Source organism: Cebus imitator, unplaced genomic scaffold (assembly GCF_001604975.1).
Source record: "Cebus imitator isolate Cc_AM_T3 unplaced genomic scaffold, Cebus_imitator-1.0 Scaffold495, whole genome shotgun sequence".
NCBI classification, from domain to species: Eukaryota; Metazoa; Chordata; class Mammalia; order Primates; family Cebidae; genus Cebus; species Cebus imitator.
The window spans coordinates 602784-617590 of NW_016107810.1; the positions used below are offsets into that span (position 1 = coordinate 602784).

At 51.5% G+C, this 14807-nt stretch overlaps 1 protein-coding gene across 5 annotated transcripts in view; it reads left to right on the forward strand.

Moving 5' to 3' along the window:
* JAKMIP3 (Janus kinase and microtubule interacting protein 3) overlaps positions 1-14573 on the forward strand; it is a 117582-nt gene extending 103009 nt beyond the window's left edge. For all 5 annotated transcript variants that reach the window (XR_005197565.1, XR_005197564.1, XR_005197566.1 and 2 more), the window contains one exon: positions 12143-14573. The gene's annotated coding sequence lies outside the window, so the exon portion shown is untranslated. The remainder of the gene's footprint in view (positions 1-12142) is intronic.
* Positions 14574-14807: the final 234 nt, after the last annotated feature.

Here is a 14807-nt window from a genome sequence, read left to right on the forward strand (position 1 = left end):
TCTGTGGTGATGTGTGGTGTGTCCATGGTGTGTCTGTGGTGCTGTGTGGTGTGTCCATGGTGTGTCTGTGGTGGTGTGTGGTGTGTCCATGGTGTGTCTGTGGTGTGTCTGTGGTGGTGTGTGGTGTGTCTGGTGGTTTGTGGTGTCTCTGTGGTGGTGTGTGGTGTGTCTGTGGTAGTGTGTGGTATGTCTATGGTGTGAGTGTGGTGGTGTGTGGTGGTATGTGGTGTGTCTGTGGTGGTGTGTCCGTGGTGGTGTGTGGTGTGTCTGTGATGGTGTGTTTGTGATGATGTGTATGTGGTGTGTCTGTGGTGTGAGTGTGGTGGTGTGTGGTGGTGTGTCTGTGGTGGTGTGTCCCTGGTGGTATGTGGTGTGTCTGTGATGGTGTGTTTGTGATAGTGTGTATGTGGTATGTCTGTGGTGGTTTGTGGTAGTGTCTGGTAGTTTGTGCTGTGTCTGCGGTGGTGTGTGATATATCTGGTGGTGTGTCTGTGGTGGTGTGTGGTGTGTCCATGGTGTGTCTGTGGTGGTGTGTGGTGTATCCGGTGGTGTCCATGGTGGTGTGTGGTGTGTCCATGGTGTGTCCGTGGTGGTGTGTGGTGTGTCTGTGGTGGTTTGTGGTAGTGTCTGGTAGTTTGTGCTGTGTCTGCGGTGGTGTGTGGTGGTGTGTGGTGGTGTGTGGTATATCCGGTGGTGTGTCTGTGGTGGTTTGTGGTAGTGTCTGGTAGTTTGTGCTGTGTCTGTGGTGGTGTGTGGTGGTGCGTGGTATACCCGGAGGTGTGTCTGTGGTGGTGTGTGGTGTGTCTATGTTGGTTTGTGGTAGTGTCTGGTGGTTTGTGGTGTGTCTGTGGTGGTGTATCTGATGGTGTCCGTGGTGGTGTGTGGTGTGTCCGTGGTGGTGTGTGGTGTGTCTGTGGTGGTATGTGGTGTATCCAGTGGTGTCTGTGGTGGTGTGTGGTGTGTCTGTGGTGGTGCGTGGTATGTCTGTGGTGGTGTGTGGTGTGTCTGTGGCGGTGTGTGGTGTGTCTGTGGTGGTGTGTGGTGTGTCTGCAGTGTGTCTGTGATGGCGCGTGGTGTGTCTGTGGTGGTTTGTGGTGTGTCTGTGGTGGTTTGTGGTGTGTGGTGTGTCTGGTGGTCTGTGATAGTGTGTGGTGGTGTGTCTGTGGTGGTGTGTGGTGTGTCTGGTGGTCTGTGGTAGTGTGTGGTGGTGTGTCTGTGGTGGTGTGTGGTGTGTCTGGTGGTCTGTGGTAGTGTGTGGTGGTGTATTTGTGTTTGTGGTGTGTCTGTGGCGTCTCTCTGGGTTGTGACCCATGCACAGCGCACGCCCCACACCCCTGCCACACCACAGATAGCCCCACCCCCTCAGTGCCTCCTGCTGCCTTTGCGGGGGCCCCTCCCCTCCCTGGCAGCCCTGAGCTGTTTCTCGTTAAGTTAATTTTGCCACTTCCATGTCAGGTAATGAGTCGCATGATGCAGCTTTGGTGTCTGGCTGTGTTACGTTCAGCAAAACCCACTTGAGATCCCTTGTGTTGAGTGTGGCTCCGTGGGTTTTCCTTCTGTTCCTGGGTAAAATCCCCGTGGGTGGAAGGGCCACAGTGCATCAGGGTCTGGTCGAAGGATGTCAGGGGGTTTCCAGTTTTTGGCAAGTCTGAACAAAATGGCTCTAGTTTGTGTACAGGTTTTTGCGTGGAAGAAAGTTTCCCTTTCTCCTGGGTAAATACCTGGGACCAGGCTGCTGGATTCCATGCTGAGTGCATGAGTAACTCGTGTCCAGAGTGGCTATTCCGTGTTGCATTTCCACTGGTGACGGGAGGGTCCCGGTGTCCCATGTCTTCACACATTCTCCGCATGGTTAGTCTGGTTCTCTTTATTTGGTTCCTTCCAGTAGAGGGGGAATGGCATCTTATTTGGGGTTTAATTTGCATTTCTCGACTGACTGATGATGCCGAGCGTCTTTTTTGGGTGTTGATCTTCCATCCGTATACCGTCTCTGGTGAAGCATCTGTTGAAATCATTTGCCTGTTTTTGAATTGGATTGTTTGCTTTCTTATTCCTGAGTTTTGAGAAGTTTTCCTCTACTCTGAATATGTGCCATTATCAGATACAGATTTCTTCCAGTTTCTCTTTCTTCTTTTCATTCTCTTGTCTTTTTTTTTTCTTTTTGAATTGGACTCTTGTTCTGTCACCCAGGCTGGAGTGCAGTGGCACGATCTTGGCTCACTGCAACCTCTGCCTCCTGGGTTCAAGCGATTCTCCTGCCTCAGCCTCCCAAGTAGCTGGGATTACAGGTGCCCACCACTGCACTCAGCTAATTTTTGTATTTTTAGTAGAGACGGGGTTTCATCAGCTTGGCCAGGCTGGTCTCAAACTTCTGACCTTGTGATCCACCTGCCTCAACCTCCCAAAGTGCTAGGATTACGGGCATGAGCCAATGCGCCCGGCCGAGTGTCTTTTAGAGAGCCGATGTTCTTAATTTTGATGAGATCTAATCTATCTACTTTTAAAAAATGAATTGTCGGTTTTGGTGTTAGAACTAAGAAAGCCTTGCCTAACTCAAAGCCACAAATATTTTCTCACGTTTCATTCTAGAATCTGCGGTTTTATGTCTCAAATTTAATACACCTGTGATTCACTTTGAGTTAACGTTTGCATTTTGGGTTCAGTATGGGTTGAGTTCATTTTTTGTGTGTGAATGTCCACCCAAGACCATCCTTGTCTCCTTCCACCGCCCACCCCCCACACCCCATGGTAAGGAATTCTTCCTTTTGTTATTAAAGTCCCTTCTGCTTGGCTCTCTGTTCAGCGCTGTCCTGGCTGGGGTGTCCTCCCTGCTCTGTCACCACCAGATGGGAGAGCAGGGCTGCTGCTGGGTCCCCTGAGCTGGCCAAACCAGCGTGTCTGGTCCCCATTTGACCCCGGGGTGGGCTGGATCTCTAGGGCCTGGAAACTTGAGGTGAGTTGATTGTCAGCGGGTTCAGATTTACAGCTTCTTCAGAGCAGGCACCTGAATACCAGTGAGCAGCCCCGTTCTTCTGAGCTGGGTCACAGACTGCTTATTCGTGCTGCGGTTGGAGATGATGTCTCTATGGATATCTTAAAACCCAGGGGGTTTAAAGGGCTGCCCTTGTTTAGAATGTATCCACAGTTCATGGGCGTCACGCGTGATGGGGCAGCAACCTTCACTTCAGACCGTCTGTCTATGGTGCCTGCGTCGTGGCCCACTGAAATAGCCTTCTTACTGAATTCGTCTATGTTACTCAAGAAAGGAAAGAGAAACAGAAGGTGAGATGTTTAGAAACGGTTCACCCAAGTGTGAACAATTAGTCCACTGAGGCTGTTCCCTCCCAGGCAGTTGCTGAGCTGGGGGACGCTCCCTCTGGGACCCCTGAGTATGACCCAGGCACTGCCTGTCTTTCTTGGAAGCAGAGGCTGCCGACCTTGACCGGGGGTGGAGTCTCCCAGGGGCCCCAATTCACGTGCCCACCATGCTCCCTGCAGGACCTGCCCCCTGCAACTGCCCATCAGCACAGCTTCATCAGCGGGGGCTCCAGCCCCAAGAGGGAATGTGGAGGGGCTCTGCCCTGGGGGCTGCCTGTGTTTGTCCAGGGGGGACTCTGCCCTGGGGGCTGCTGTTTGCTTGTTTGATGGCAGAAGCAGCTCCCGTGCAGCCTCCAGCTCACAGGCCACCATGGGGTCACGTGGCATCTGCATGGCAGAACCCGTGGGAGGGTCCCTGCTGGCAGCTCCTGCCTGGTTCCCTGGTTCTCGGCACAGCGTTGGCCTCATGTTTCTTGGTGCACAGGACAGCGTTGGCCCCGGTGCCACCATGCGCCTCACTCTTGCTGTTGGGCCGCTGCGCCTGCTTGCTCGTTTTCCCTTCATCGTTACATCGTGGCTCTGCCACCACAACAAACACTGACCTCTGACCTTGTGGCCCATCCCCTCTCCCCCCCTCCCCACCAGAGCTCTGTGCAGTGCTTTGTAGCCGACACATTTCCAGAAGGCAGTTTTTTAAATTGAACTTTTGTGAAAAGGCATCCTTGGGTGTTTGTGCTTGGAGTCTCTGTGCTGGGATTCACCCATGTGCACCCTCCACTCTGCACCCCCATGCTGGAGCTTTGCTTCCCCTCCAGTGAACATTTGGGTGATTTCAGGTTTCTGCTTTTATGAGTGGCGTTCATTGAACATTCCTGTGGAGTCTCAGGATGAGCCGGTGCAGCAGCCACTCCTGGGCCACTGTAGGAGCTGGAATCCAACTTTGGGAGATGCTGCCAACCTCTTTTCCAGTTCCTATTGGCTTTGGAGATATTTCTCTTTGCTCTTTGTTTAGAATCCTTCTGTTTTTTCCAACGGCAAAGATGTTTCTCAAACGTTACTGGGTGATTTGCACAAAATCTCAGAAACTGAACGACTGACTTGAAGCCAAGGGTCCCCTCCTGCTTTATTGCTCTGTTGTCTGATTTGTTCTTTTCCACCAGCAGCTTATGGCCTGTGGGCCAGCTGTCTTGCAATCTATAATGTGACCGTCTTGGTTAGAGCAATAATGGACCCTTTTACTAGTGTGGTCATGGGCCGTTCATAAGGGATGTCATTATCAGAGAAGCCAACCTTGGGAATTATAGCCACCGAGGCCTGAGAGCAGCTGTGCAACCCAGACAGAAAATGAAACCCGGAATCCATGGAGAACAGGCAGAAAGTGTGTGCACGGGGTGGGGTTGTGGCATTTGGTCATGCATGTGTATGCATCTGTTCCTGTGCACTGGGGAGTGTGCGTGTGTGTGTGTGTGTGTGTGTACACTGTGCATTTGGTTGTGGTGTGCACCTGCTCCTGTGCACTGGGTAGTGTGCTTGCGTGTGTGTGTGTGTGTGTGTACACTGTGCATTTGGTCATGCATGTGTATGCACCTGCTCCTGTGCACTGGGTAGTATGTGTGCGTGTGTGTGTGTGTGTACACTGTGCATTGGTCATGCATGTGTATGCACCTGCTGTGCACTGGGTAGTGTGCGTGCATGCATGTGTGTGTGTGTGTGTGTGCGTGTGTGTGTGTGTGTGTGTACACTGTGCATTTGGTCATGCATGTGTATGCACCTGCTGTGCACTGGGTAGTGTGCGTGCATGTGTGTGTGTGTACACTGTGCATTTGGTCATGCATGTGTATGCACTTGCTCCTGTGCACTGGGCAGTGTGTGTGTGCACACTGTGCATTTGGTTATAGCATGTGTGTGCACCTGCTCCTGTGCCCTAGTGTGTGTGTACACATGTGCACACTGCACATTTGGTTGTGTGTATGCACCTATTTCTGTGCACTGGGGTGTGTGTGTGCATGTGTGCACACTATGCATTTGGTTGTGGTGTGTGTGCACCTATTCCTGTGCACTGGGGGGTGTGTGTGTGTGTGAACACTGCATTTGGCTGTGGTGTGCGTGTGTGTGCACCTGCTCCTGTGCCCTAGTGTGTGTGCGCATGTGTGCACACTGTGCGTTTGGTTGTGGTGTGTGTGCACCTATTTCTGTACACTGGGGTGTCTGTGTGTGTGTGTGTGTGAACACTGTGCATTTGGTTGTGTGTGTGTGTGTACCTGCTGTGCCCTAGTGTGTGTGTGTACACATGCACACACTGTGCGTTTGGTCATTGTCTGTGTGCATCTGCTCCTGTGCCCTGGGTAGTGTGTGTGTACTTGTGCACACTGTGTATTTGGTTGTGTGTGTGTGTGCACCTGCTCCTCTTCCCTAGTGTGTGTGTGTATACATGTGCACACTGTGCATTTAGTTGTGTGTGTGCACCTGTGCCTGTGTCCTGAGTAGCGTGCATGGCATGTGCTTATGCACACTGTGTATTTGGTTGTGTGTGTGTGTGCACCTGCTCCTCTTCCCTAGTGTGTGTGTGTATACATGTGCACACTGTGCATTTAGTTGTGTGTGTGCACCTGTGCCTGTGTCCTGAGTAGCGTGCATGGCATGTGCTTATGCACACTGTGTATTTGGTTGTGTGTGTGTGTGCACCTGCTCCTCTTCCCTAGTGTGTGTGTGTATACATGTGCACACTGTGCATTTAGTTGTGTGTGTGCACCTGTGCCTGTGTCCTGAGTAGCGTGCATGGCATGTGCTTATGCACACTGTGTATTTGGTTCTGTGTGTGTGCACCTGCTATGCACTGGGGTGTGTGTGCATGTGTGCACACTGCATTTGGTTGTGGTGTGTGTGTACCTATTCCTGTGCACTGGGGTGTGTGTGTGTGTGCACACTGTGCATTTGGTTGTGGGGTGTGTGTGTGTGTGCGCACCTGCTCCAGTGCCCTAGTGTGTGTGTGCATGTGTGCACACTGTGCATTTGGTTGTGGTGTGTGCACACCTGCTCCTGTGCACTGGGGTGTGTGTGTGTGTGTGAACACTGTGCATTTGGTTGTGGTGTGTGTGCACCTATTTCTGTGCACTGGGGTGTGTGTGTGTGTGAACACTGTGCATTTGGTTGTGTGTGTGTGTACCTGCTCCTGTGCCCTAGTGTGTGTGTACACATGCACACACTGTGCGTTTGGTCATTGTGTGCACCTGCTCCTGTGCCCTGGGTACTGTGTGTGTGCTTGTGCACACTGTGTATTTGGTTGTGTGTGTGTGTACCTGCTCCTGTGCACTGGGGTGTGTGTGTGTGTGTGTGTGTGTGTGAGAACACTGTGCATTTGGTTGTGGGGTGTGTGTGTGTGTGTGTGTGTGTGCACCCGCTCCTGTGCCCTAGTGTGTGTGTGCATGTGTGCACACTGTGCATTTGGTCATTGTGTGTGTGCACCTGCTCCTGTGCACCCACTTCACTGTCCCACCTGTCACCATCAAAGTGACTTCTGCGTTTACTATTTATTAGGGAGCTGTAGAGCCAAAATCAGCAGGAGGGTGACCCAGAGCAGAGCACCACATGCCTGAGGACTGTCCCAGGATAGGCGGATCAGCCCAGCATCCACGCGAGCCACATGGGGCTCCTCCGTGGGGGCTGTGCAGAGGATGACTTCAGAGGTGGCCCTGGGCAGACAGGGAATTGTTAACAGCACTGGTCCCCTCTATAGGGTTGAGAGAGACCCCATGAAGAGGATAGAGGAGGAAGAGGAGGAGGAGGAGGCTAAGCCTGTGTCTGGGTAAGGTCTACTTCATATTCCCCCAAATCAGAGCTTGGAGAGAAGAACATCTTGACCGTGAGCAGATTTGGTGGTTGCCATTTGTTTGTTTGGTTTGAAGATGCTTGGCTAAAGTTTCTCAGACAAGAGGTCCTGTGTTCAGCCCACGTTCTGTGTCTCCTCAGCTGGGAATTTGTGTATTTGTGGGCAGTGTTGGGGAAGAGAGCAAGGATCCAGGCCACAGAGTCTTACCCCTCCCAAGCGGCTCACCCTGTGTGAGACCCCGGGGGTTGCTTGTCTCGTGCACAGTTTTGGAAACTGGGCTGTGGGTCTGGAGGCGTCCAGTGGGTTCATCGTCTGATGATGATGCTGAAGCAGGAGGAGCCCCGGACCCCAGGAAGGTTCTTGTCTTCCTCGCCAACCACGTTATGTTTCCAAACAGTTGAGATCCCAGTGGAAATTCCCAGCACACACACAGACGGCAGGGGCCTGTTCTTCAGGCTCTGTTTTGACATAAATCAGAATGCTGTTTCCTGATCCATATGTACGACTCCGTCTGCACGTGCTGCTCACGGTGCTATTGATGGGGGTTCTGTTTCTGCAGCTTTCAGCAAGGTTCTGGTGCCTTCACGCCTATGGGGCTGGGCCCCGACTGTGGAAGTGCCCGTGCCAGCCCTGGGTGGTGCCCCAGACATGCTGCTATCTCCTGCCCCTGCTGTGTGGTTCTTGGCACGGCCCAGTGAGCCAGGTTCATGACTGTGGTGGTCAACTTGTTCCTACACTTCATCAGCCATCCTCACTGCAGCCCAAAATAAAATTATCCAGGCTCTCCCCTCCAGCACGAAGGGCGGGGCCTTGCTGCTCATCCTTCCCCAGCATCACACGCCACTGCGGGGCAGTGTCTGTCGACTGGACTCTGGGGTTTCCCAGGTTCTGAGCTGGTTGGGGCTCCACCAGCACCATCCCTGAGCTCCCCACATCCTGCCTCTTCCACATCCTGCCTCTCTCCTGTCAGCTGAAGCTCACCCACCTAAGAAGCATTTTCCTGCCCCCTCCCTGAGAACAGTGGAAGCAGATGTTCTGGGGGGTCCCGGAAACCACCTGCATGTCTGGGGACTCACTAGGACTCAGCACAGTCACACCACAGCAGGGCCACACCATGTCACAGCCACACCACAGCACAGACATGCCACAACATCCACACCACAGCACAGCCACACCACAACAGTGACAGCACAGCCACAGCATGGCACAGACACATCGCAACAGCCATACCACAGCACAGACACATCACAACAGCCATGCTACAGCACCAACACCACAACAGCCACACCACAGCATAGACACACCACAACAGTCACAGCACAGCCACCCCAGGGCACAGACACACCACAACAGTCACCACAGCACAGACACACCACAACAGCCACACTACAGCCACACAACAACAGCCACACCACAGAACAGACATACAACAGACCGTGGCACAGCCACACCACAGCACAGACACACAGTCACACCACAACACAGACACACCACAATGGCCCCAGCACAGTCACAGCACAGCCACACCATGGCACGGCCACACCACAACAGCCACACCACAGCCACCCCAGCACACAGACACACCACAACAGTCACCACAGCACAGACACACCACAACAGCCACACTACAGCCACACCACAGCAGCCACACCACAGCACAGATATACTTTAACAGCCACACCATGGCACAGGCATACCACAACAGCCACACCACAGAACAGACATCATACAACAGTCAGACCATGGCACAGCCACACCACAGCACAGACACACAGTCACACCACAACACAGACACACCACAACGGCCACAGCACCGTCACAGCACAGCCACACCATGGCACAGCCACACAACAGCCATACCACAGCACAGACACGCCACAGCACAGACACAGTCACACCACAGCACAGTCACAGTCACACCACAGCACAGACACACAGTCACACCACAACACAGACACACCACAATGGCCACAGCACAGTCACAGCACAGCCACACCATGGCACAGCCACACAACAGCAGCCATGCCATGGCACAGACAAACTGCAACAGTCACAACACCACAGCACAAACCACAACAGTCACACCACAGCACAGCCACACTACAATAGCAACACCACGGCACAGCTACAGCACAGCCACACCATGGCACAACCACACAACAGCCATACCACAGCACAGACACACCACAGCACAGACAGTCATACCACAGCACAGACACACCACAACAGTCACAGCACAGTCACAGCACAGCCACACCATGGCACAACCACACAACAGCCATACCATAGCACAGACATACCACAGCACAGACACAGTCACACCACAGCACAGACGCCACGATAGTCACACCACAGTACAGGCACAACACAATAGTCACAGCATAGCCACACCATGGCACAGGCATACCACAGCCACACCATGGCACAGCCACATTATAACAGTCACACCATGGTATAGACATACCACAGCATAGCCACACCATGGCACAGCTACACCACAGTGCACACACACTATGGCACACACCACAACAGCCAAACCACAGTACAGCGATACCACGGTATAGACGCACCACAGCACAGCCATGCCATGGTACAGCCACACCATGGCACAGCCAAACCACAGCATCCAGACGACAGCACAGGCATACTACAACACCCATACCATGACACAGCCACACCACTGCACAGTCATACAACAGTCACACCACGGCACCCAGGCCACAGCACTGAGATACCACAACACCCATGGCATGACACAGCCACACCACAGCACAGTCACACAACAACAGCCATACCATTTTCACAGCCCTATAATCAGGAGGCATGGCTGGATCTGCAAGGGAAGAGTTCACAGGCACAGCCTGGAGGGGCCGGTAAGCAGATTTCCCGTGCTCTCCCTCACCACGCTCTCCTCCTGGAGGACCACACACTCCCTCCAGTAGCAAAATGCAGCCCCACGTGTGCAGTGCTTCTGCCCAGGGAATTCCAGCTAAGACCCAAAATTCAGGGTTTTGACTGGGGGCTACTCACTGACATGCCAGGTCCTCAAAAGAAAGGCCGGCGTTTGCCATAAATCACATTGTTTGCACAAACGGTCTAGGCAGAAACCTCCTCACTAAAGGAATGCTTCAAAGCCAAGTTTCCAGATGCCAGCCGATGGCCACCCTTGCAAGCAGGCACTTCTGTATCTAGTAGCCTCAGGCCCGTCCACAGAGACACTCCGGAGTGAGGACTTCGGGGGGCCAGGGCTTGCATGGGGGCACTGAGGAGCCCCATGGAGCCACAGAGACCAAGGCCAGAGTCATGGGTGGCTGCCTCCCACCTGTCCTGTTCCTGACATGGCTCCAGTTTGGATGAGGTACTCAGCTGACTGTGAGGGATGGTGGCCAGAAAGGGCAGGGAGGGTGGGAGGGAGAAGACCACATCCCCCAGAGGAGACAGAAAAAACAGGGTGCGAGGGCAGGGATTTGGGAAGACTGCAAACCTGGAAACAGACATTGCGCGTGTGTGTGCGTGTGTGTGCGTGCGCGCATGCGCGCATGCATGTATGCATATGCAGTGTCTGTGAGGGGTGTGTTGTGTATGTGTGTGTATATGTTGTGTGCATGTGTGTACTATGTGTGAATGGCATGTTTGGGCATGTGTGTGTATGTCTAAGTGTTGTGTGCACATGTGTGTAGTGTGGTATGGTGTGTGTGTGCATTTTGCATTGTGTGTACACATGTGCAGTGCATGTGTGTGGTGTGTGGGCATGTATGTACACTGTGTATGTGTTGTGTGTGCATGTATGTGTATTGTGCAGTGTGTGTGTGTGTGCGCGCGAGTGTGTTGCAGCCATGGATGGGACGGAACACCACCTGTTCTGGAAGTAGGGCAGTGAGCGGAGAGCGTTGCCCATGGAGAGCAGCTGGCTCTGGAGCAGGTTGGGTGGCCACAGCAAAGCAAATGCCCTGGTCTTGTCCCTTCAATCTGGGGAGTGATTTCTTAAAATACTGCATAATATTTTCAGCAAGACCTCTGTTCTGTATTTGCATGTCGATAGTTCATATCCCAGGCAGTAATCACAGAATTCGGAGACACATTGACGGGGGAGGAGTCTTACTGGGTACGTGTCCGGATTCTTGGCCCTGCTCAGCCTGAAAGTATCACTGAGGGAAACCCCTATTTTACATGGGGCTTCAGCATTTCCATCTGCAAAATATGAGGGCTGGACGGCTGGGTACCCTTCCTCCTGTAGGTTCTAAAGATTGATGTTTCCACGACAACCGATTTAGAAACGAATCAGATTAAAGGCACAAAGGACAATGTACAATGTTAATTGCAGCAGAGATTTCAACTGTAACGCTTACTATGTGAAGAAACAAACACGTATGTGTCATTTGACTGCATTTATTTTTCATTCTTTTGAGGTAATATCCTCTTACTTAGAAGTTAGGTTAAAAAATCAAAAACCAAAAAACTCTTCAGACCTCTCCTAGGTTAGAAAACCGTGGTGTCTCTGCTGCTGGCCTCTGGCTCTGCCCCAGCGTGCCCTCGCTCCCGCCCCTCAGCCCACACGGCCTCCCGCCCACATTGCCGTGCTCCAGGGGCTGATCCAGGGCCCGCCCTGTGAAAAGCAGCTCCTTCATAACTTCTGCAGAAGCATCAAACTTGTAATAAGAAAAAATTTGAAGCCGAAGAAACTGGGCCACTGGCCTAGACATCGTGAGAGAGATCCGAGGTCACTTCTGTAGGGGCTTTGCAGGGAGCACGGACTCATCCTCCTGAGAGTGTGGCCTTCCGTGGGGGCCGGGTGTGTCTTCCAGGCTGGAGGCTCAGCACATGGTGCTGTAGCTGGTGCTGGACCCCCGGGGGCAGCGCCCGCCATTGTCTCAGTGACTGTCCTGAACCTAGCCAGTGCCTGGTCAAGGCTCCAAAATGCCTGGAGTGCCGACCCGTGGCGCGTACGTTCCCCAGGTCACCACACTGAATGGCATTTTCTCCACTCTTTTTCAGAGAGAAAGCAGTGCGTTGGTGAAAGCGACATGAGGAGTGATTTCCGTTCCTGCTGGGAGACCCAGGCCTCTGTCCGGGAGCTTCGTCCAGCCTGTGAATGGAGCCTGACTGGCTGCAGATGCAACTTCTCTGTCTTCCCACCCTTGGTGTCTAAGGTTATTGCTTTCAGAGCTGAATTTACAAGAGGTGTGTGTGTGCACGCTCGCTCGTGTGCACATGCATGCGTTTAAGCATGTGTTCACTCAACCCGAAGAGCAGTTCACGGGATTTAGCCATTCTGAGGTAGGTAGAAGTTGAGGCACTGGGTAGGCAGATGTGCAGCCAGCTGTGAATGTACCGTGCACCATTGTACAAAGGAAGCAGACCCCATTGCTGGAGGGAGGATTGGGTTGTCTGGAAGTATTAGGTTCATTTCATGTTTGTGTTTGAAGAAATGTCTGACTTTGGGGCAGATGAAATAGTGGCTGCGGACCAGGCATGGTTCCCTAGGTCAAAATCAGGGAAAAGCTAATAGGATCAGACAGATAGGCTTTTTCTTTGGTGGGTGCAGGATTTCTGCTGGGAAATGCACTATTAATCACCACTTCTCCAAGAAAGACCCATCTGTTTCTGTTGTTATTCAAGCCACAGTTCCTGATTTACTCGGACAAGATACCGGGCTGGTTCAATGTCTCTCGCTGAGCCTGACTCGGTGTTTGCGTCTCAAGTCTGAACTCTTGTTTAGTCCTCTGTGCATAGTTTAGTCTCAGTTTAGTGACTGCATCTTCTTGGCACATTTATTATACTCAGAATTGAATGGCACACAATAGCCTCTTGTTAATGGAAGCTACCATGGAGCTGTGGGTGAACCACTGGGTTGAAGTCTGATGGACACAGGCATCCAGAAATATGTTGTAATTCTACCTGGCTCCATGCCAGCCTGGCCTCCTCCTCTGGGGAAGCTCCTGGCCTGGCCCCAGTGTGTACCTGCATGGGAGCAACAGCTGCACGGGCTGGCTGTTGAGGATCTGAAGGTGTGCAGTGAAACTCACCCAGATTCACTTCCCTCCTGTTTATTTGGGTCATCATGGTTTTGCATGTTGTATATGTTTGGAGCACTTCATAGACCCCTATCTACCACAGGCATTCTTAACCACAGTTCTGTAATAATAATAAGGCAAACTCTACAGCAAAGAGAAGCATGTAAATATGTACCAATTAAGTTGTAATTGTTTATAGGTAAAAAGCATGTATATAGGAAAGGGAGAAGGTGCAAGGAACGTGAATAACATCCAAGCTGCGTTGCATCCCTGCCCATTCCCGAAAGCACACATCTAGCAGGAACGTCCGTTCCTCTCCTTAGATATCACCGTTTTCACTCATCTATCATAGGCACCTTCTTTATATCTGATTACAATATCCAGCATTTCAGAACTGGGTTTTTGCCCCAGAAAACGTAAATATGAGCATTTATCACTGACTCCTCCTGGTCCAGTGAGCAGCAGCAGAATTCAAGTATTTAAAAATAAGATGCATTTCTAAATTGTAGGCTACCTTCTTTTCTAAACCAATGGGCGAGACTGAATGTCCTCCAAGTATGTGAGCTGTCTCACTGCTAGCTCTTCTAACAGGGGAAGTCTGTATAAATGCATCATCCCCTAATAATGCAAGAGAAGGGACCTTGAAATGTTGCCAGAAATGTTTACTGTGTAACTGAGACATCAACATTTATATCAACGTCATCACACACTGTGCACAACATACGGAACAACATACTTTGTCTAAGCTAAAAATCCATGTAAATTGCAGATGCTTTTGTTAACACCAGTGTGTTGTTTACCTTGTACCCACGGTCCGGATTTCAAGCTGCAGAAGGACTGTGACTGTTCCTTAAAGTCTCTGCCCTCGCAGAATCTGTAGCCTTCAGGATACCCCGAGTGCCTTACAGGGCTTGAACACCGACACCAGAAGTCAAAAAGGAGAGTGTGCCCAAGTGTGGGTCTGGAGGCACTGACGCATTTGCCGACACTCACCGTCATCCCATCCTTGAAACCTAAGGGGAGTGTGTTTTAACACAGTAATGGAGTTTAAGTTTAGGCTCAGGAAACTCATATTGTGAATATAGGTATCAAATCATATATTTGTTTACTGTATATTTTTTAAAAAGCTTTATTGTAAATTTATGCAAAAACTAATCGGGCCTGTTTTCTTACGGCAGCATGGCGGGCAGTGTGTGCATTCTCTGAGGCAGTCCCTTCAAAGCACCCTCTAACCCCGTGACATTCTGTTCAGTGCTAAGCAGTATTCACAGGCCTAACATAGGTTTGTATGGTGATCTACTACAAGATTTTACAAATATTTTTGTATTGTGATTCCTATGATATATACCAGAGAATTTTTACTCATTTGTAAATTATTGTACAGTTTTAATAAAAAAAAGTTTTAAATCTTAGATTAAAGCCCCTCAAAGGTATTAAAGTGTGAACTGAAAGCCGTATGAACCATTTCTGCATTTTCGAGTTCATTCTCTGAACAGTGCCTCTGCACACCAGAAACAGGGTCTGGGCCTTCCGCCCACTGTGGAGGAAGCCGCAGGTCTCACCTGCCAGATCACCTGGAGGGTGAGCTCTGCAGTCAGGGGGTCTAGCAGCACCTGGCTCAGGTCGGCCACCGGGCAGGCCCCCTC